This window comes from Dromaius novaehollandiae, chromosome 2 (genome assembly GCF_036370855.1).
Source record: "Dromaius novaehollandiae isolate bDroNov1 chromosome 2, bDroNov1.hap1, whole genome shotgun sequence".
Classification (NCBI taxonomy): Eukaryota; Metazoa; Chordata; class Aves; order Casuariiformes; family Dromaiidae; genus Dromaius; species Dromaius novaehollandiae.
The window spans coordinates 91662222-91683014 of record NC_088099.1 but is presented as its reverse complement, the minus strand read 5'-3'; the positions used below and the strand labels follow the sequence as shown (position 1 = coordinate 91683014).

General features: G+C 41.8%; 1 protein-coding gene across 2 annotated transcripts in view; it reads right to left on the bottom strand.

Annotated features, from left to right (window-relative positions):
• Positions 1–20463, bottom strand: part of CDH20 (cadherin 20) — a 119606-nt gene extending 99143 nt beyond the window's left edge. The window contains exon 1 of one of the 2 annotated variants that reach the window (XM_026115647.2): positions 20345–20463. The gene's annotated coding sequence lies outside the window, so the exon portion shown is untranslated. The remainder of the gene's footprint in view (positions 1–20344) is intronic. The other variant, XM_026115648.2, reaches the window with a different exon arrangement.
• Between the last annotated feature and the right edge of the window lie 330 nt (positions 20464–20793).

The window sequence follows — 20793 nt, the reverse complement described above, 5'->3', positions numbered from 1 at the left end:
ATCTTAAGAACTCTGCAGAAATTTTATAGTAGGGTACATTGTATGGATGTTAGTAAAAACAAACCCTACTTTTTCTGAGGCAAGAAGTGAATGAGGTCAGAACTTCTCACACTGTATTTAGGTACCTGTGTGCTGACCTAATTCTAAATTAATGTACTTATATTCTACAATTCTGCAAACAAGAAGTGTACTAGAATTCAATGTACTACTGCATAATACTTTTCATACTACACACTGTAGCCAGACAGACTTTTACAATTAGTGTTCTTTTTTTTTAGTGAAGTAATACATATATAGTCATTAATAACTGCAATGTAATACACAGGATCCCCATAGTTTCCTTGTTCCTTTTTTTTCTGCATTAAGAAAAAAGCAAAGATATCACTTAGTGTCACTAGAAGATGCATGCAAAGCTAAGAATGAATACAGACTGTGTGCTCAGAAAAAGTATTAAAGCATTAGAGCAGGCATTAGTAATCTCACACTACGTAATTTGGAACAACTCACTAGTAGAAAGAAAGATAACCAAGATAAAAGTAAAATAAAACAAACAAAAAAGCAAAAAATTATAAGAAATCATAAAATTTCCTCATACAAGCTAACTGAAGTATTTGTAGCGACAATATCGGGATGTTTCAGGCAGTCACAAAACAGCCTGATTGAATGATAATCAAATTAATTATCTACATTAACTGAATAGTAGCGAGCCCAGGTTGAAATTTAATAAAGCACGCTGCGTGAATATGCTTAAAGATAAATCATAGCTTGTGACTCCGCAAGCATCATTTATTTTAAAACACTGCACTGTTTCTGCAAATTGTATTTGTTAAAGCTATGCAAAAGTTTCCAGCATTTTCAAAGGTGATACATTTCTGTTGTGGTGGTTCATAGAAGTTAAGATCTGCTTATCCTTCTAGCTGTGGCTCCAGTCTCATTTCTCCATCTACACCCAGAAATTCTTTGTCATGTGTTTGGCATGGATTTGGTGCAGGTAGTAATATGGGTACAGCTGTTTGCCAGAGCTCGTTCCTGCCTTTCCCTGTCTTCTCTCTTCACTTCATGGGCCCATGGTTCATGGGCACTGGTTGTTCACTCGATAGCTATGCCAGTGTCCCTGATACATGACCCTCTGCATGTACAGATACTCCTCATTTTTATTTGCATGCTGCCTTCCCTACCCCAAGGAGTCCAGAGACACCCAGCTCCTGTTGCAAGTATTGGAAGGCAAGTGCCAAAACCCCATAATAAACCTGGTGCTACCAGCCCTTCAGGAACCTTGGCAAAGGGAGGGAACTCAAAGCACACAAGAAATTAAGCCTGAGCAGGACCTCAACACAACTTCTCTCTCCCCTCCCAACCTGTGAGACTTGGGGCACCGGGATCACGTGATAGGAAAGTGGGAGGTTGCTGGGTGTTAGAAAGCAAATTCCCAACGGTTATTTAAGAAGGGGTTGTTGGAGTGCAGAATACCATTCGCTAAGCACAGCCTTGCAGCAGGGGGGCCGCCCTGCGGTCACGGCCGGCGGGCTGGAGCGCGGCCCCCAGCTGCCTCGGGTGCGTGGGCCCATGTGGCGGAGTGCTGCGGCCGGCAGCTCATCCGTGGGGAAGGGTGGCCTGGGGGCAATGGGGCAGCCTCACCCTGCGGCAGGAGACCAACAGGGCTGTGCTGACGCTGAGGGTGGTCGTACAGCTCGCGGTGGTGCTGGGACAGGAACCGCGCTCCTGTAGCGCATCCAGAGCGTGCACGCATGCACACTCAGCGGAAGTGTGCACCAAGGACCCACAAGGTTAATTATAATGCCACCTGTAGGAGGTACTTCTCCTCAAATATTAATCTTCTGTTTTTTCCATATGCTCTCATATGGTCCAATTTTTCTTCATAAGCAGAGCCGTACACGAGCTAAGAAATGACAGCTAAGCTTTGCTTTTGTGCCTGTACAGAAGTTACCTGACTTTGATAAATCCAGTTTTTTTTATAATCTTAATTTAAATATATTTCACCTTTTCCTCCCCTAACGTAATTTCTTAGGAATAATTTGCATTGACAAGATAAACGCAATTTGATAGCATTTGTCATGAAATATTTTCATCTATGCCTGGTAGTAGCTCAGATTGCCTTATCTCAGTGCTCTTTCTGCAGCCTTCTCACTCTGCATCCTTTTCGCAGTCCAAATATGCCCAGATCTAAATATGTAGAAAGCTTTACAGAATCCAGATACAATATCTATTAATCTTCGGAGGAGCAGAAGAACCACCTGGACTGTGGTGTAATGCAGAATATGTTATTAATCATTCACATAATAGGTGAAATAAGGAATAAGCACACATGGTCATATTCGATTCCCAATAATTCTTATCAAGAATAAAAGAATCGGACAATAAAAATGCTTAAACTTTCACAGGTTTCTCTGCATGCTGTCTGAAAACAGACTTTGTTAGCAGAGTGACTAAAACCTTACCAATAGTAGAAATGTGCAAACGGTTGTGAGAGGGATGCCCGAAACAATTCACTTTAAGAGGAGCTGTAAATAAAGTGCCTCTGTTTCCCAGTGAATTGCACATATGCACACAAACGTTCATCCATAATGTGAATTTAAAATAATCCTGATGGGAGTGAGGGAAGGGGAGGGACAGGACAAATGGAAATAACAAGACAGACTTTGACCCTTTGTGTCAGAAAACAAAGCTTTCTAGTTCAACTCGGAGATACCAGCTCCCACTTGACATGGTTTCAAGAAACATACGCACATTCTGGCTTCAGCCTGTCCCTGAAGGATGCGAAGACCAAGCACAGCTTGCTTACAAGTCACCCAAGTGCAACATGATGATTTTAAGTGGAAACAATGAATAGGATGGGTGTAATTAAAAATCCAAAATGATTTGGGCAAAATTGCTACAGCTTTACTTTACAAAGTCAGGGAAGGACGGGAACAGAGGATCTGAAATACAGTTATTTGGCATCGGGTCACTATAAAGATGAATTAGGGTTAATTTTCTACCTGAGTGTAGGTCAGGCACTGTGCTGTGGCAGAATGCTCATTTTACTGAATATGTTTTGGCCTACTTACAATTTTAGAAAATAAATATTACAATGTTAAATTAAATATGCTCTGTGACAAGGACTTGCAAGAGTGGGAGAATGTGATTTATATGCAATTGGCTCATATATACCATCTAATATGATATGCACATTGTAACAAAAGCTCAAGGGTCTGATCTGCAGTGCAGAAATGCTTTACAATCCTCTTTCAGGTTGCATGTTGTTTTTTCCTTCCTCTTCTTCTTCTTCATCTTTTTTTTTTAATGACTACATGAGTTAATTAGTGGTTATGTACTCTGTCTCTTTGCCTGGCCTAGCTTATCCCTACTGCAATAAATCTCTTTTCTTTCCCACTCCCAAGGATCATTACAACGTTAGCCAGCACTGTCAACAAAACTAATTGAAAGCCACCTGCTTTTAGGATCACCCGAATGAAAAACAGCAAAGTTAAGAAACAAAATTCAATCAACTTTCTAATAGTCTGTAATTTCCTATTAATTCACACAAATGCAGAGGTAGAAAAACAACCAAGATCCTTTTTTTTCACTGCTGGCCTTATCGTCCACTCCTCCTTACAGCTGTACAATTAGAAATAATTATTTTTGTAACCTAGCTCTCTCATCGCTCCTTAAAGTGGAACTAACAGTATTAAATTTTGTCTTTTCAACTAGAGCTTTGTAAAAAAGAAAAGCACCTGCAAATAGCCTTCCTATTACAAGCATCCATTCTCTTTGCTAAACATTTGGGCCCTTTATAATCAAGTAGGCCCAGATTCAGCAAAAGTTTTAAAGATGTCTAAGTCCACTTAAGCACTTATACAAACAAGCTAAGCCCCATTGTCTTTGATGAAATTCAAGCACCACCAAAACACCTGGGCAAAAGCTCAATGTGCTGGATTGAGTAGGTAGAGGTTTCTGAAAGGGGGCCTGGCCTTGCTCCCAAAATCTGCAAAGCTCTTCAGCATGTGTTGAACCTCAAGCAGATGCTGAAGTGCTATTGAAGTCAATAGGAAATAAGCACATGCTTCAAGATAAGTACTTTGTTACCATTGCACAGGAGCACACCATTTAGTCAAGTGAGCATGAGTAAAGGAAACATTCTTGAGCTAACTTGAGGCTAAATTGTTTCCCATAAATAGCTCCCCAGCTCCCCCTTAATCGTGCAGAAATAAGCCTGGAAAAGGATAAAAGTGACTGTTTTATTTCCATTAGGCCAGCTGAAGAAAAATGCTGAGAAAAGAAAAGGAAAGAAAAAAAGGCAAAACAGAGGACAGACGGTACTAATGACTGTTTGTGTTACAGTAGGGCTTAGATGTCCCCGTAAGGCTAGACACTGTGCAAACATGTCAGTGAGGCTGTTCTGTAAAGGAGTGCTGCCTGTAAACACGACATGTGGAAATCCCTTTGAAGTCACTTAGAATCCAAACATGCAGTTTGTGTGATTAGGCCATAAATTTAAGCTATATCGTTAATTGCTATCAAGTGCGCGGAAGCACAAGACAAGTCTCTCATATTACGGCCACCGAAGACATAAACAGCTGGGGAAGAAAAAATAGGGTCACAGATAATATACTGGCTGTATTTAATGGACCACTGTTTACTTCCTGGGACTGTAAACATATCATTATTTTTACTACTTCAAAAGAATAAAAACATTTGAATGAAATAAATTTAAAACAATGCAAGTGATATGCAGTATGAGATAAATTCTATCTTTGTGCAAATGCATGCATGTCTCATCGATTGTAGTAATGAGATATGCAAAGAGAGGTCGGAGGAAAATAATTTGATCCTCTGAAATACATGCTGGATATAGCGCTTGTGCATGCACGAAAGAGTGAGGAGTATTACTGAGGAGCCTTCCCGAAGAGGGCAGATTCCCACTGCTTCAGAAAGCAGACTGACACCTACAGAAAGTCCGGGGATCTAGAAACAAGGTGAGCTCCCTAATTTGTGCACCCACAGTCTCGATGCTGTAATCATTAGTACAACAAGCAGAAATGACTTAAAAATAAAGGAGTACAGAGAACGAAAGGAAGGCAAAAATATCAGTCAGGAATAATTATCACAGTGTATAAAACTTTCTGCTCCTTTATTATCATAAATTGCAAAGTTTTATTGATGCATATTTTATCACAGCACTCTTGCCATATGTGATCTGAAGATTCAGAGCCTGTCCCCAGGGACAACGGTACCGATAGAGATAATCAAGAATTCCTTTTATGCTTCTCTCAACACAGCCACAGCTCCGATTGAAATTAACATCTTTTACAATGAAACACCAGTTTGCTGCCACAACTAGACATCACAGCTGGAGAGAAAGGCCTGCTCATCCAGTTATTCCTTCAAGTCTCCGCTCCATTATGGCCTGTGACGATGTAAAGTATGTACAAAGCAATGGTCACTGCACACCAGAAAAATGAATCTGCTTGCAACCTGCCTCATGAAGAAACGGGGGAGAAAGTGTTCAAAACAATCCAGGGATGAAAAGCAAGGATCAGACGCAGCCCCTGAAAAAGCAATGAAGAGGAACCCGAGAGCTTTGAACTTTTGTGGTTTGTCTGGGTTAGATAGGGTGCTGTTCACTCACCCACGCATGTGCCTATACATGGAGGGGAATTCATGCCCGGGAAGAAAACTAGCACAGGGCTATATCCCATTTACATCCTCCAAAGCAAGGATTTTACCCAGTGCCCTATGTAACAGGGAGGCTAGGGTCATACAAGCACTGTGGAAACAGCAAGGCTGCTTCCTATGGGAGGCACTCACTCCTGGTGGTCTTTTTATACAGGCTGCTTCCACTAGTAGATCAGCCCCATTTCTCACGCTGGTGAGAAGAGGGGCATGAAAGTTATTTTACTGCCTTTCCCACAGGTCTGCATGTCACCCTCATCACCATAGCATCTGATCACCTTCCCATAGAGCATTAAACAACCAACATCTGTCATGTGCAGTTCATTCTCCCTCTCATCCTCTTCCCAGGGGAGAACGGGATATGCAGTGTAGTGTTTTGTTTTGGCAGGGCTTTGTTTTTGTTGTTTTAAAACTACATGCTGCCATATGTTAGGGGGGGAAAATGCACCTTGCTCGTGAAGGAGAAAGTGGTTGGGTTTGTGACGGTCACTAATTTCTGAGGGAGTCGGTGCCAGGGTCTCAGCTTGGCCTTCAACAGGCACAGCTCCATTCTGGCTGCTATAAAGGTGCAAACTGCAGCTGTAACGTGGAGCTGGAGTACATAACAGCACTGGGATCATATCTCTTTCATGTAAAGCAGTGATTCAAGTCCAGCTTTGAGCACGTGTCTACCTACCACAATATTTCAAAAGAGCCTGTTGTTTTGTCACACTGCATGCTGGGACAATATATAGTAAAGCCTATTCTATTGATCACTGGCATTATTCTTTTTCCTGAGAAAAGTCATGTCATCTAGAGATTATCTCCGGTCACTAGAGAAGCATCGAAAAAGGATATCAATTTAAGTTTTGAACCATGTAAGTGGGCAAATGTGCTGTTAGAGGTGCAAAGACCTTCAGGAAGCATTTAAAGCACATTGCATGCCTTCAGTATAGATCAGGAAATGAAGCACACAAAGGAAGGCTGATCCAATGCCACTTTACTATCCTTCAGTCCTTGTCTTGCTACAGATTGCACAAAATAGTACTTCCACAGTTTAATATTATGGACGAGCTCAGGCTAAAAACACATGCAACAGCAAGCCCATTAAGGGTCATTATCAAGTAACACAGGGAAACAGTTACTTAGATCACAGAGGCTACGAAAAGGAGATGGACGTGTAGCAGAACGGCAGTGTAAGGACCTAATTTATTTCGGCGGCAGAAAGAATAGCACTAAGGTAACTCAGAAGAGCTTTCAGTGGATAAGACGGACAGGACAGGACCTGCCATCCTACATGCAGGGACTGTCATTTTCACTTTTCTATAGGCTAAGGAGTTTGGGAATTTCCTACTCCTCACCTCACTGGATGGGCAAATCTCTTTGGGAAGGGCTGGTTCCCAAGCCTTTAAAACAGTGCATTCATGAAGAGAGTCATCTGAGGGTCACTCACTCTCTCTTCTATCTTATTATTAATTGACACATTTCCCAGAATACGCTTTTATAAGAAGCTAATATGGCAGAGATTTAATATTGAAGACATTAGTCTGCACCCTAAGGAAACTTGGGAACAGTTTTAGATGACCAGGATCTCTTCAGGCTTGCACATACACAGTGATAGCTGCAAACTCACTCAGACTATGAAATTTAGACTAATTAATTCAGGATGATTTGAAGAGAAATGCTGCAATATCCATTATTTTTATTTTCACAAGAGATTTAAAAAAAGTTATCTACTATGAGCATGCACTTTTTATATCAGATGGAAAACAAAATTTTCATCTTGCAAGAAATTATAATATTTGACACTTCCCCCTGAATCAGGCTACAAAACCAAAATAAAGTTACTGCTTTCCCTATAAACATTTTTCAATTCAGTTTAGCAATGCAAAAATGCTAGCTTTTACGTTAAGAAATGAAATATTTTGAAAGTTTCTGAAATAAAACATTTACTGTTGGGGAGTGTTGGAGGCATTGCTCCTTGATTCCACCTAAATGGCCACAGCTGTAATACACTTGGCCCCTTTGCCTCTATCTGCCTCATGGATCTTTCTCCCCACCAGGCATGATGGTCTCACCGTGCTGGAATTGTCAGGATGCTTCACATGAGTGCAAAATCCCATCTCAAATCCAAAATATGTATTTCAGTCAAATTTTGCTCCGTGGAGCATTTTGCCAAAAGATCTATTTTCCCCATGAATATTTTCAAATTCAATGAACTCTCTTTATCAACAGGAAAATACTTAGTTTGACACTTTGGGGATCTAACGTAGTTTTTTTATGATAGCTTGCCTTCTCAATCCTTTGAGAGGGATCACCAAGGTGGAATACCAGGTAGGATCACTAGTATCAAGCCAGTGCCTCAGTGTGGTGTCTAGATAAAGAAGGACTTTGAAAACCATTTTAGATTCATCCTTCACAACAGCAAGTTTTAAAAGTACTGTTTATAAGCAACTCTTTATGTCATTCTTTTCAGGACAATGTTGATTTTAAAAGTTATTTTACCCCTGAGAACAGGAAACACAGCAGGCAGAAACATTTTTCCTGCAAAACTCTCAGTAAGGTAGAGATTTCATCAGGTATCTATGAAAGGTCTACTATGACAGATGGAAACGCCACGCCAATTGGGGTCAGTGTAATACAAGGATAAGAGTATATTAATTAAAAAAAATCACAGATCATCAATGAAGCAAAAATCAGTTGGTTATTATGAACTAAAATAATACCTTCTTTGAGTCAAACTTCATTCTCATTTCACCAGCATAATTCCATGGAAACCAGTGAGCTTGTGTTGGTATATTAAAGAGCAAAATAACATAGGGACATGTCAGGTTGTAGAGAATTTTTACATCATCCTCAGAAATACCCAAAATGAGTTATTTTCCCAGACAAGACACTGAACCTATTAGGCCATCAGCCTATTCTGAGACAATAAATCCTGAATCTATAAGATAAATAGCGCGTAATTAAACTGGAATATGGCCTATGGGGCTAAATTTGTCCCCAGTTAAATCATACTGTTTTCATTACTGTACTGGTGTAAATGGTAGTTTTATGTGTGTGTCCAGAAAAGAATTCATCTGCAATACTTCTTTTCTATTGCTGAAACATTAGCATTAAAAAAGCAATATTTTAGAAAAGTCATATAAACATAGTGCCTATAATACAATCAATTTTGTTAGAATTATTTTATACCAGAACCTTCATCCTTGAAACAATATCCCTTGCTCTGTGGAACGTCTTAAAACTTAAAAATGTTATTTGAAGTGAGACTCGACAGTACATTAACTGGTAAAAAATCAAAGTACTTCTTTTTTCCCAAGCCCAGAAGAATTAATTTTATTGCCAATAAGAAGTACAGACACCCAACTTTTGAACAGGAACTGATCTAATATTTCTGAAAACCCTGCATGCAATTAGCTTCATGTAGGGGCCATCTTTCAAGTACAATCTTTTTCTACCTCTGAGCTCCGAAAGCTACTCATCAGATCCAGCAAAATTAGGATATTAATACAGAACCATTTATCAAGCCTGATAGGTTTGTTAGAGGCATACTTGTCTAGTTAACCAACATTGTAAAAGTTTCTTTTGAGGTGGAATGCTCTTCTCAGCAATCTTAAAGATACTGTTAAGGTCTACCTGATTTATTTATGTCTACTCCATGTTTCCCACAGCAGCATTTCTCCAGCTGCAGGTGGCACGCAGTGCTGCCCTAGGAGGTGGTGCGCTGGTGGCAGAGGATCTCCCCAGATGGGGAACCCTCCTTGGCCACAGTGCAGTGCCACGGCCTCATCCCAGCCCTGAGAGCCAAGATGCCAAAGGTGTCCCTTGTGACACCACCCCCCTTAGCGCTTTGTGCACAAAGCCTTATCGGTGGGAGTCGAAAGCAAACAGTGCTACCGTCCCTGCTGATCCTGCGTTTGTGACCCATGGCTCCAAAATTCTAGGGCAGGTTGAGATGCTGAAGACAGACCTGTCTGGTGGATGTGGTCCTGGACTGGGAATCCCGAGGCTGACTCTGCTAGCTGGCTTTACCACCACCTCGCTCCTTGAGAGCCCCCTTTGTTCTCTGGGCTTCTTACCCTACCTTTGCTCTGCCTTGTGTTTTTGGTGGGCTGGTCAGAACATGTTCAGCAACATTTTGATTTTTTTCATATATTCTCCTTGAACTTCAAAACACACGCTGCCATCAGACCATGAACTGGCTTTGGCATTGTAAGTGTGTAACAGCAGCAGAACTTGTGCTAAGGCTGGACCCTTTTGGATCCTGTCCTGGCCTCCTTTTTCCCCCAGCCTTGCTTAGCTCTGTTTGCAGCTCTCATTTATTGGTACCACCACAGTACAAGTTTCAGATGGGGCAGCACCATTCTTTCCCCACCTTTTACCCAAACATTTAACATATCATGTCTGTGATTTGTCTAGTTCCAAGGGTTTGTGAGGCAGGAAAACAGAGGGTACCTTACAGGTATTGATAATACCTGACACGTGGCAGAGGATGAGGCTATAAAACAGTGATAAAAATGGTTTGGCATCTGACTCTTCCTCCTCTCCCTCTTTTTTTACATCCTGCAAACGTTACTAGAAAAGATTGTACTGCAAAGTCATAAATAAAGTATACTTGTCAGAAAGCTACAGTCTTAAAATATTCCAATGGTTTGTTTCTGTTTTCTCCATAAATTGTTTATTGGTCAATATGGCTAGAACTTTCAAATGTATTCTGCTTTGCAGGTTACTGATATTATCTTTGTTCTAAATACTTTCATGTGGTATCGAGCCTTCAAGAAAAACAGATTCAACTTTTTCTTCATTGATGAGACATTTTTCCAATGATGATCATTCAGGTTGAGCAGCATTACATTACCCTGTATTTCTTATACAACAGAGATTGTTAGTATCTTCATTGAAGGAGAGCTGTATTATTATTACTAAAGTTAATACAGGCAATGGGGTTATGCAGCAGGTAGAAGCTTTTCAAGTGGTCTCTGCCTATGCAGTAAAGCAAATCAGGAAAGAAAAATCTCTGATTAAAAAATCACTCTAATTTGTATTCTACTTCACTATGTCATGTAAATGTTCTTCAAGTAACAGTTTGACATGGTGAAATGGTACCCTGATGAGTAAATTATCGTAGAAAGAAATTCATCAAAGCCACGATTTCAGACATGTGTCTGAATAGTCTATGCACACACAGAACCCAAGCTATCTCTTTAGCCAGAGATGACACCAATCATTGACATATGAGAAAACAGATTTTCTTCTAAGTCTCCTGGAGCCCTGCAATGCAGGGGGTCTTTTAAAAAAACAATTATCCTGCAGAAAGATGCATGGGATGATGCTTTAAATCAGAAGTTAGGAGGTTTAATCTCCTCTTGATAGTTCCTAAAGATGCTAAAGACAGACCAATGGACTTAAAAAAAAAAAAAGTTTAAATGCACATAATGGCTGGTAGATCGGATAATTACTGCAATAGAAGTCAAATAAGCTATAACATTTGATAACTGCTTTTTCAATAAATAACTTGATAAGCTCGTGGAGAAAGAAAGAAGATAATTTGTTTCAGAATAAACAGTTTTGGTCCTCCAACACTTTGAGGACAATTTGGATATCTGGCTGTCATTTAAAAATAGTGGGAACTTAATGTCCAGATCCCATAGGTAGATTTGAAAATCTCAGCCATGCACTCCTGGGGCAGTCACATTAGCTAAAAAGAAGTGCGCACTGCAATGATATTAACACTGAAGCACTCATATCAAAAAGAGAGAGCAATGTGGATAAAAAAGTATATCAAATGGTTATCTAGGACAAATTTACTGGAGTTTTGTTAAATTGACATGTGAAGAAGAAAGCAAATAAATCAACATCTAAGTTATTTTTGATATTATAGTTATTGATGTTTCAACAAAAAAAGACTGCATAATCAAAGGAATAAAAATGGCAAAAGATTTTAATGAAAATGCATTCTCAAGGCTGAGAATTTGCATTAAAAAATAGACAGCTACCTGCCACACATTGTTATATATGTTTATTCTACATAAACACCTATACAACTGAGTCAGGGATGAGACAGGCAATACAGCGGAGCTCCTTCTCCCAGGGGTGAGAAATAAAATGAATGGGATGGAGACAGAGAATAGTTAATAGTTATACTGGTATCACTATCACTAACCTCAGTGTATTAATTGCCTAGCTAACAGTCAAGTATTTAGCAGTCATTACAACACAAATGAGTCTTCATGGGAGATCCTCCCAGTCCCTCAGAGCAGCATGAGGAGAAGCAAGAAGACACTTGAGGAGCATATGGGGCAAACTAGCAAGGAAAACAGTTAGGCAGAGGCTGACAACTCATTAGTGTACTGCTGCTGGGTTTTTTGTGTGTGGTTTTTTTTTTTTTTTGCCATTATTTTCTCTTTATATTTGAATCTAACATCTTGTTCCTCACTCCAGGACTTAATGTTGAGAGGTATCATGTGCATGAAACAGCATAACTAGTCCACCTAAAACTAGTGGATCCTCTACCATAGCGTATTTAGTACAGCACAGTTCCATTATGCCCCTAATAATGCCCCTAAACTCACCCTAATGAGGATTAGTTTTCCTGAGGGCCAGAAAACATTTCGTCATGATTCAATCCAGAATTTCTATGTAACAGTTCCAGCTCTAATTTATATAACCCCAATATCTACAACATGTTGCTGACAGATGTCTTTGTCTTAACTTGAGGAGCTGTTACCCAAAACTCTACAAACAAAATTACAAACCTGATTTTTTTATAAACTCCCCTCCAATATCCTGTACTCACCCCAGAGAATTCCTGGGGGATCTAGGTGTTGTCATTCCAGCCTATACCTGTAAGCATAAACTATCTGCTTTCTGCCATGCTCACATGCAAGCCTGCTATTTGTCTTCCTTCTGTATTAGCCCCTACCAAGCTGCAGCCAAATTCTGTACCTGCCACTGATGCAATCTGTCCTTTTTTGTCCCTGTTCTTTTAACATTTGTCATTTCTGTCTCTCTGTTTCACTGTTCAAATCCTCTGTTTTCTTGCTTTCCTGTAGCTTCTTCCTCTGTTCAGTCTCTGCAAGGTCTTGTCACTATTAGTGTTATTTTCTCTCAACTCTCCCTGTCCTCTGGAAGGCTGGTTTGACAGATTCTTGCTTGTCAGCTGCTCGAATGCTGATTTCAGCTCTTCCTCCGAGCACCTTGCCTCAGTGTCTCCTGTGCTACAAGTGCTGCGCTACGACACTGGCTCAGCTCATGTCCTTCCAGGGCAATTTGCCTGCTCCTCATGGCCCTTCCTGCCGAGGAGGGTCAGGAGGATGTAAGGCGCAGGGCTGTGGGCCGCAGGCATTAGTCTGATAGTGTCAGCAGTTCACCACTGCCTTTCCAACAGGCCTGGTAGCTCTTCCCGTTGTCATATCGAGAATGTGCACTAGCCACTTGACAGCATCTCCCTGGGTGTCCATGGTACACCCAGAAAAGATGGTGCTTGGGAGCAAGCTTGCCACCAGAACAATATTACTGGCTTGTGCTCACTCCCTTTTGCCTTGGAGAGAGAGATGTTCATGAGGATCAGGCAACCCTAAGTGCTTGCACACTGGCTGCACATCTCCATTTCACTGTCTTTCTGAAGGAGACCCAGGAGTACAGCAAATCCATGTGGAAAGCACTGACCCAACTGGCAAGAGAAGTGGGCCCCCTCAAGGCATGCGGTCCTCCTCTGAAACCGCAAGGAACCGAGAGGCCATCTGAAAAGAGATGCATCACTGTTCCACACTCCTCCCAAACTTCCCTTTCTGGTGGGGGCTACATGCCACACATGGCCCCAAGGGTCCTTCATGAGGCACGTGGGTTTCTTCACTCTGTTCCCCAAAAACACACTTTTGCCGAGAAGCCTTAAAATATTATACCTGCAAGTCAAGCTCTGTGTAGCATACATCTGAAGGATGAATATCCTCCATATCACACTTGGACTGGATGATGTTTGGGGCAAAACTTCAAATTTTCTTCAGGGAAATGCTTCTAAACCATTTAGAAATCTCCATTTTCCAGAAGTCAGGCTCCTAATTCTCACTGAGAGTCAGTGGAGCCTACGCCATTAAAACACCTCTCTCCTTTCCAAAAGGATCTTAAAATTAAAAAATAGACTATTTTCAGCAGAGGGCTAAGCACACAGAAGGCACTCAATATATAATAACCTAGTGAGGCACCTATACTCTTCTTGTCTGTCTTAAGAGATTTGCCAAGCAGTGATCTACTACTGCTATTTTAATTTATGTTACACATCATGATTGCAATTCTAAATTAAACCCATACAAGCAAGGAAATTTATAGTTAAGCTTTTCGCTCAATCCTTAACTTGCTCTGCTGTAACTAAGTTACATATTGCAAGAGTTCTTAACTATGTGTCACAATACCTTGGCATAATTATAGAGACTCATTTTTTGCCTTTGAATTGCTTCTGTAGTAGTCTTTAAGGAATCACATAATTCAGCCCCTCTGTGCCACCAACTTGAAAACCGTTAGACCCTCTTGGGCTGCATTATCGGGTGTCTTATGGTTCAGCTGGGCAAACCCTACAGTTTGGCAAATCCCTACTGGCTTTAGTCCATCTGCACAGAAGCTTCAGAAGCATGGATAAGTCCCTTGCAATAAGGCTCTCAGTCCTTCTGGAGAAAAAGCAAAATAAGTTGCTCAGAAACAAATCCACATGTGCTCGTTAGAGGCCATAGAGCAGTCCTAACCAGCCCTATTGCCTCCCTCTTTGGTGAGGACATGGACTTGAACTAATGGCATGAGCCCAACCAGCAGCACCTCAATGCTGTCACCATGAGAAAAGTCAGTAGTCCCCAATTCAAATGGTAAAAGGAGAAAATCAAAAGAGAAATTCAGAAGATAGTCTTGTAACCTGAGGACTAAGGTGTTTCACTGATGCCAGTCTAAGTGTGGACTGGTTACGGGCTGCGATATCAGGCCGTGCATACTCAGACTTCTGAAGAGCTATTATGAAAACAACAGAGGCAACCATTTTAAGCATACAAAATGCATTTGACATTGTACCTTAATCCTGAATATCTGAAATCTCTTTAACATATTTCTTAGCATACGAGCTATATTTATGCTTTTTAAAATAAAACAACAGTAGTTTAAAAAATAGATCCTCCTGTCAGTGTATGAAATGCTGCTTTCATCCATACATTCTTCAAATGAAGACCCAAATTAATTCCTTCACAGCAGTTACAGTTTCTTATACGGCTTCTTCTTTCTATACTTTTCAAAGGTGGTCTCTACCAGTGGAACACCATCCTGACATGCCTGGTAGTCAGAGTCAGAGATGGTGAATTTTAAATGTTTAATTTTCAGATGAAATGCACATATGTGAAAATGTAGGTCTTACACATGCATTACAGCCATTTTTTATAGTTCTATCCCTTTTTAATTACCCAAGGCATTCTGATTACAGAGCTAAAAAGTAGTTTATTTAAAGTTGGGTTTTACAGTGATTTAATGGGCACAAAAAGCATAATGGAATAGAAAACATTTACTTTCCTTCCTCTTCTTATATTGACAAATATATTTAAATCAAACTTGTTTCAAAAACAAATATTCCCAGGCTAACTCAGGACTTTCATATCAACCTTCAGTTTCAGACAAGTTGTTACTGCTGAATTAGAAACCTCTGGCAATTTTTCCCGATGAAATGTAAATGATGACATATCATTAACTAGAAGCATTACACCACTAAAATACTGAGACGTGCCTTGCGTGCCTCAAACTTCCCTTTCCTTAAGTACAATGCTTTAGAGGCAGCAGTGTTTAAATGGTACGAAGTACTCTACTACCACCAGCCCGAATCTTTATTTAGGAGAACAAGCTTCACATTCTTTCCTTCTCATGCAGTATATGGGCATGTTCAACTCCTCCATAAAACACACTCGTACACTATTACTGTCCAAAACAAGGTACAGTGCTGACATGACAGATTCATGTTCCCAGCTGTGACATAAGGGCTCTTTGACAATACCCCACTGAAAGCCCTATTAAGAAAACATGTGCCGGACCATGCATCTGATGCAGTTAAATGCTATAAAAGATTTTCCAGGTGTTAATGAGTTACATGTGTAGAATGGAAATGAGATAGGTCTGTGCACTTGGAAATTCTCAAGACACAGAACTCAGACTCTCTGAGAGACACACAAACAGTGCTTTATATATGCATCACTGGCCAAACTCTGCACCTGACCGCACGAGGTGATGAGCAACCCTGACTATTCATTGAAAGAACTGTTCATTCAGGAAGGTTTGCATGGGAAAAGACAGACTTTCATGTCTTCCTGCAGTTTACTCCATCCTTTTTGCTTTGCTTCATTTGTGAAAAAGCGCTAGCTATTTTCTCCGTCTTTTTGCTTTTCTTAAGAGAAGGCAAACATTATGTCTCTTACTTCACTTCTGGTTCTTCCTAGTTTTACAAGTGATACAGCTTGACCTAGTAGAGATCAGAATCTGTAATTTATCCAGTGTCACGATACTGCTAGCTATGGCTCATGCTTTTAAAGGACAGAAATACACACTCTTTTGCATACTATGAAACAGCAGTGGTTGAAATTTTTCAAGGCGACATTGGAGATTTAGATACTATATTCCATTAAAATCAGAGAAAACTAAAAAAGCTATCTATAAAATCCATAGATTGCCTTGAAAGTTTCAACCACTGATGTTTCAGAGTATATGCGTACTTTATCTTGTACATCAGGTACCCACAATAGAATTGTTTATTTGTATCATCTGTTAACTTGATGAAAGATTGTTTCGTTTCTTTAGCATGCGTGAATTTTATGGTTACTGTCCTTTGGGAGCTAAGCTTTGTCTACAGATGACAGGTACAGCGTGGGAAGGCTGCAATGCAGATTTTTTGCATGCTATTGTGACCACAACCTCAGCCTTAATCCTGGCATACAATTGTATCTTGGCGGGGGGGGGGGGGAATAATTTAGTCTCCATGCTAATTCCAGCCTGGTTGGTTTTTTTGTTCATTTTTTTTTTTAAAGGAGAAGCTGCCAGTAATGCTAGTGAAGAGAACCAATGGAGAGTCTCCTCCAGGAAATGAACTACGACCACCCAGTTTATTTCCCATAATGAGAAGAAGTCAGTAGTATTTTATCTTTCTTTTTCCAACCTAATATCCCAAGTCCTCTTCCTCTACACTAAGAGATGCACTCATTTAACTTTGAGAACTAAATTTTCTTTAAGGTGTAAGATGACTAGGTGAAGAGGATGAACAAACAAATCTAATAGCACATTGACACAGATTCTTGAAATTAATATCTTTAGGGTTAAAATTCTGCTGGCTTGCCAGGTGTTGTGTGCGAATGCTGCATTCACACAACGTAGTATCTGACCATTTAACCATATGTCAAACAAACTCTGCTATGACAAACAGATGTAGACATTGCCATGGAATGAAATTATCATTTTATTAATTACCCTTTAATTAGTTGATACAGTAGAGAACATGCAGTAATTTAGTCATAATTGGCCTGACTAAGACTCAATACTTACAGGGATGGAATATGTTTGTGAGACTACTTGTTATGAATAACAATTATGTCTGTGACAATGCAATTTTATTATGAAGATGTACTATGCATTTCAAACAACTTTTATATATAAGATAGTATTCAGCATTTAGCTACAACTCAACAGCAAATGTTTTCCCTAAATAGAAGTGTGTAATCCTCTGTCTATTTTGCTAAACATACTCTAACAAAGCAAGAAAGACCTCTTCCCAAACTTACTATGATGCCTGAGACGTGTTTTCGATGCCTTTTATTATAGAAATGAGGAGCCATTTGGTAAATTTTGTATTTGGAAATGCAAGGAAAATACTTCAGATTTCTCCTCAAATCTTATTACTGGTCTTCAAACTATTCTGGAATTTAACACACTATTTATGTAAGAGATACACTATGCAGATTTTTAGAAACATTCTCTGCATGAACATAACAAGCAAAAAGTTGAAGCAGCAGTGCCTCTTACGTGCTTACTACACTTCTTGAATTTCTAAAAGAGATGAACAGAACATTCTTAGGTGTCTCAGACAGGACACACTCAATTACAGTTGGCAACATCCCCCTCCAGACCACTCTAGTAAGCAAAATGCCTTGAAGACTCTCTCTCAATACAGCTTGCAATTAAATTAGGAATATTCTCTTCATATACAGAGTACTGGGTATCACTGTGGCAGGACAAAGCCCATCTAACAGCTTAAGAAAAATGCTTGTACAGTGAATTTTAGCTTTGGCCCTCTCATATCCATTTCATATGTTTGGGGTTCTTTTACCACCACTGTGGACCCAGCTCTGGAGTCACCATTCTGTCCCTGCAGTGGGAAAGTCTTCTTCAGCAAAGACAGCAGCATCTTCTGTTAGTTTTACAGTGCTAGCTCAACAGTGTACCTCCCGTTTTCTCCACCTTTCTTCCCACAAATATCTCATAAAGTGCAGCTCAAAATCTTCAACAAACTCAGAAAATAAAACAAACCATTGTACCTTTCAGAGCTGAAAGAAAGCTCCTTTTATGTTTTTCTGTAATGGGCAGCCCCTTGATATCTGCATGTGCAGTGACGGAAGATCGTACGTGCTCAATTTCTTTTTAAACCTTGCCCAATTCCAGAACTTTTATTTATCTATTTATGATAGAGGGGCATGCTATACGGATGTCTCTGAGCCAAATGAATCTTTCATATAACTTCTTTGAAGTCAAGGAAGTTATAAGAAGGATGAATCTGCTTCCTTTACAATTAGACTTCAAATCATCCTTTTGCTTTGCTCCAATGACTATGGACTACTTTATAAGTTTTCTTTGCTTTACGCACAACATTGTTCCATTCTTTCTGATCTTTATACCACTTTTATACTTCTTTATCTATATTCACATATATGGAAAAGCCTACTATCTATGAAAGAAAAATAACATTCTCTGCCTATGGTGGCATCTTTCAGTTAATATCAGTAAGTCATGTTCTACTGCCTGGAAGTGCATCTTGCTTGACAACTCATAACCACCTCCAGTACAAATGCACACAGGTTGTATTTTCCTGCTGTGTTACAGGGAATAGCTAACATAGTGTAACAAGAGATCATTTCATTAGACTTACATGAAAGAGTTACCACTGCAAGGAACTTGATTTGAACTGGGACACAATTATAGTATTAAAAACTTAAAACAGTCTACCATTAAAACCTTGTGTGCCTGCTTGAAAAATGTCTTAGAGCAGCACAAAAGCTGGCACCATTAGCTTTCATCCCCGCTGAGTTGGCAATAAAGCGTACACATAAGTAAAATGCATTAACTGGTATTAGTCAATCTAGTTAAGATGTTCATTCTCCAGGCATCTTCAGATTTCATTTCCATAAAACGGGATTTCTTTAAGTCTCATAATTTGATTTTGTCCAACCCGAAACGATGTTGACACAGTGGCACCAAAAGCACAATTACATCCTGGTTTTACAAAGGTCTTCTCTATCTAAATAGACTAGGACCCACGTGTTCCCAGGCTAAAAAAAAAAAAAAAAAAAAAAGGGCAGAAGAGGAAAAAGTGATACATTTTCCTATAGCTATTTTTCGTCCCTTTCCCTCATATTTTTCCTACTGTGCACTACTGATTACTGCACTTTAAGATCAGAATGAACAATTAACTGCCTAATTATTCCAGTCACACCAAGCCACAATGAAATCTTTATTCAGTGTTTACAGCAATCTTTGGCAGAGACTGTTTTGCTGTTTTTAAACCAAGAAGAACTGCTCCCTTTGGCTCCCCTCAGCATCAGCTGCCTTGGTTTCAGAGCTGGATGCCAATAATCAGCCTCCTTTTTCTCTTCCAAAGTGGCTATTTTTTTCTAGAAGGGTGAAAAGACCTATTCTCATCAACTCCCCATATATTCCGCCTGATTTATGTCCCAGCCACTGGGTCTCTTCCTTCCGTATCTTTTACCGCTCGCGTTCCCCGCACCCCCCCGCCGAGCCCCGGAGCCCCCCGAGCTCCCGGCCCCGCCGGCGGCCGCCCGCCCTCGGGCAGCGCCTCCGGGGCAGCCACGGCGGGCCGGGCCAGGCCGGGCCGGGGGGGGGGGGGGGGGGCCGACGCGGTGAGGGGAGAGGGCACGGGAGCAGGCGGCAGTTTGCAGTCTTCTGCTGCGCTGCAGCCCGAACACACGCACCTGTTTCTAGCGGGTCTCCCCTTTTCTGCACCCCCCCCCCGGCGGCTCGCCCCGGGCCTTGCGCCCCACCACACCGCGCCGCAGACCCCTTCCGTCCCCCGCCGCCCCCCGCCCCGCGAAAGTTGAAGGGAGCCGCTCCGTGCCCCGGGCGCCTCCTTCTCCCTCGGGCCCCGACGGCGACCGCACCGCCGCGGCGGCAGCCCCCCCCGGCCCGGCCCGGCGCACTGCACCTGCAGGGGGGCGAGCTGTCCCGGGCAAACTCCCGAGCAGCCCCGTGCGGGGTCGGTCTGTCTGTCCCCCACTCATCCTCCGGTCGCAGCCAGGAAGCGAGGGAGCCGGGGGGAAAAAAAATAAGAAGGAAAAGAAAAAAAGAATCGAAAGAGGAGGGGGAAAAAAGAAAGAAAAAGGCAATATAAAAGAGAAAAGAAAAAATAAAAAGCAAGGAGAAAGAAGAAGTCGCGCAGGTTAGAAGGCGTTACCTTGCTCTGTGGCAGGAGCTCCCGGGCTGCCTCCCCGCGCCAGGACTCCCCTCCGCGCCGGCGGTGCCTCGAGCCGAACCAAGCCGGGCGGCCGCGCCGCGGCTCGCTGCTGGGTCTGCTGTCGGGGGCGGCGGCGGCGGCGGCGCCGCCGCGCGGGGCTGCGCGGGGCCCCGCGACGGGCAGGGCGCGGTGCTGGCGGTGCCCCGGCCCCGCTGCGCTGCGCGGCGCTGCGCTGGGGGCGGCGGAGCGAGCCCGGCAGCGCCCCGCTGCTTGCAGCTGCCCCGCTGGAAGTGGGTGCTGCCCGCCGCCGCCGCCGCTAGCCGCTCCGCTGCTCATGAATATTGAGAGGGGCTAATGCTGCCCGAGCGCACTGCGCCCGGCGATTGGTGCCGCGGCGCTGCGCGCCTGCCTGCGCGGGCGCTGCGCGCAGCCCCGCGGGAGGGAGCGCG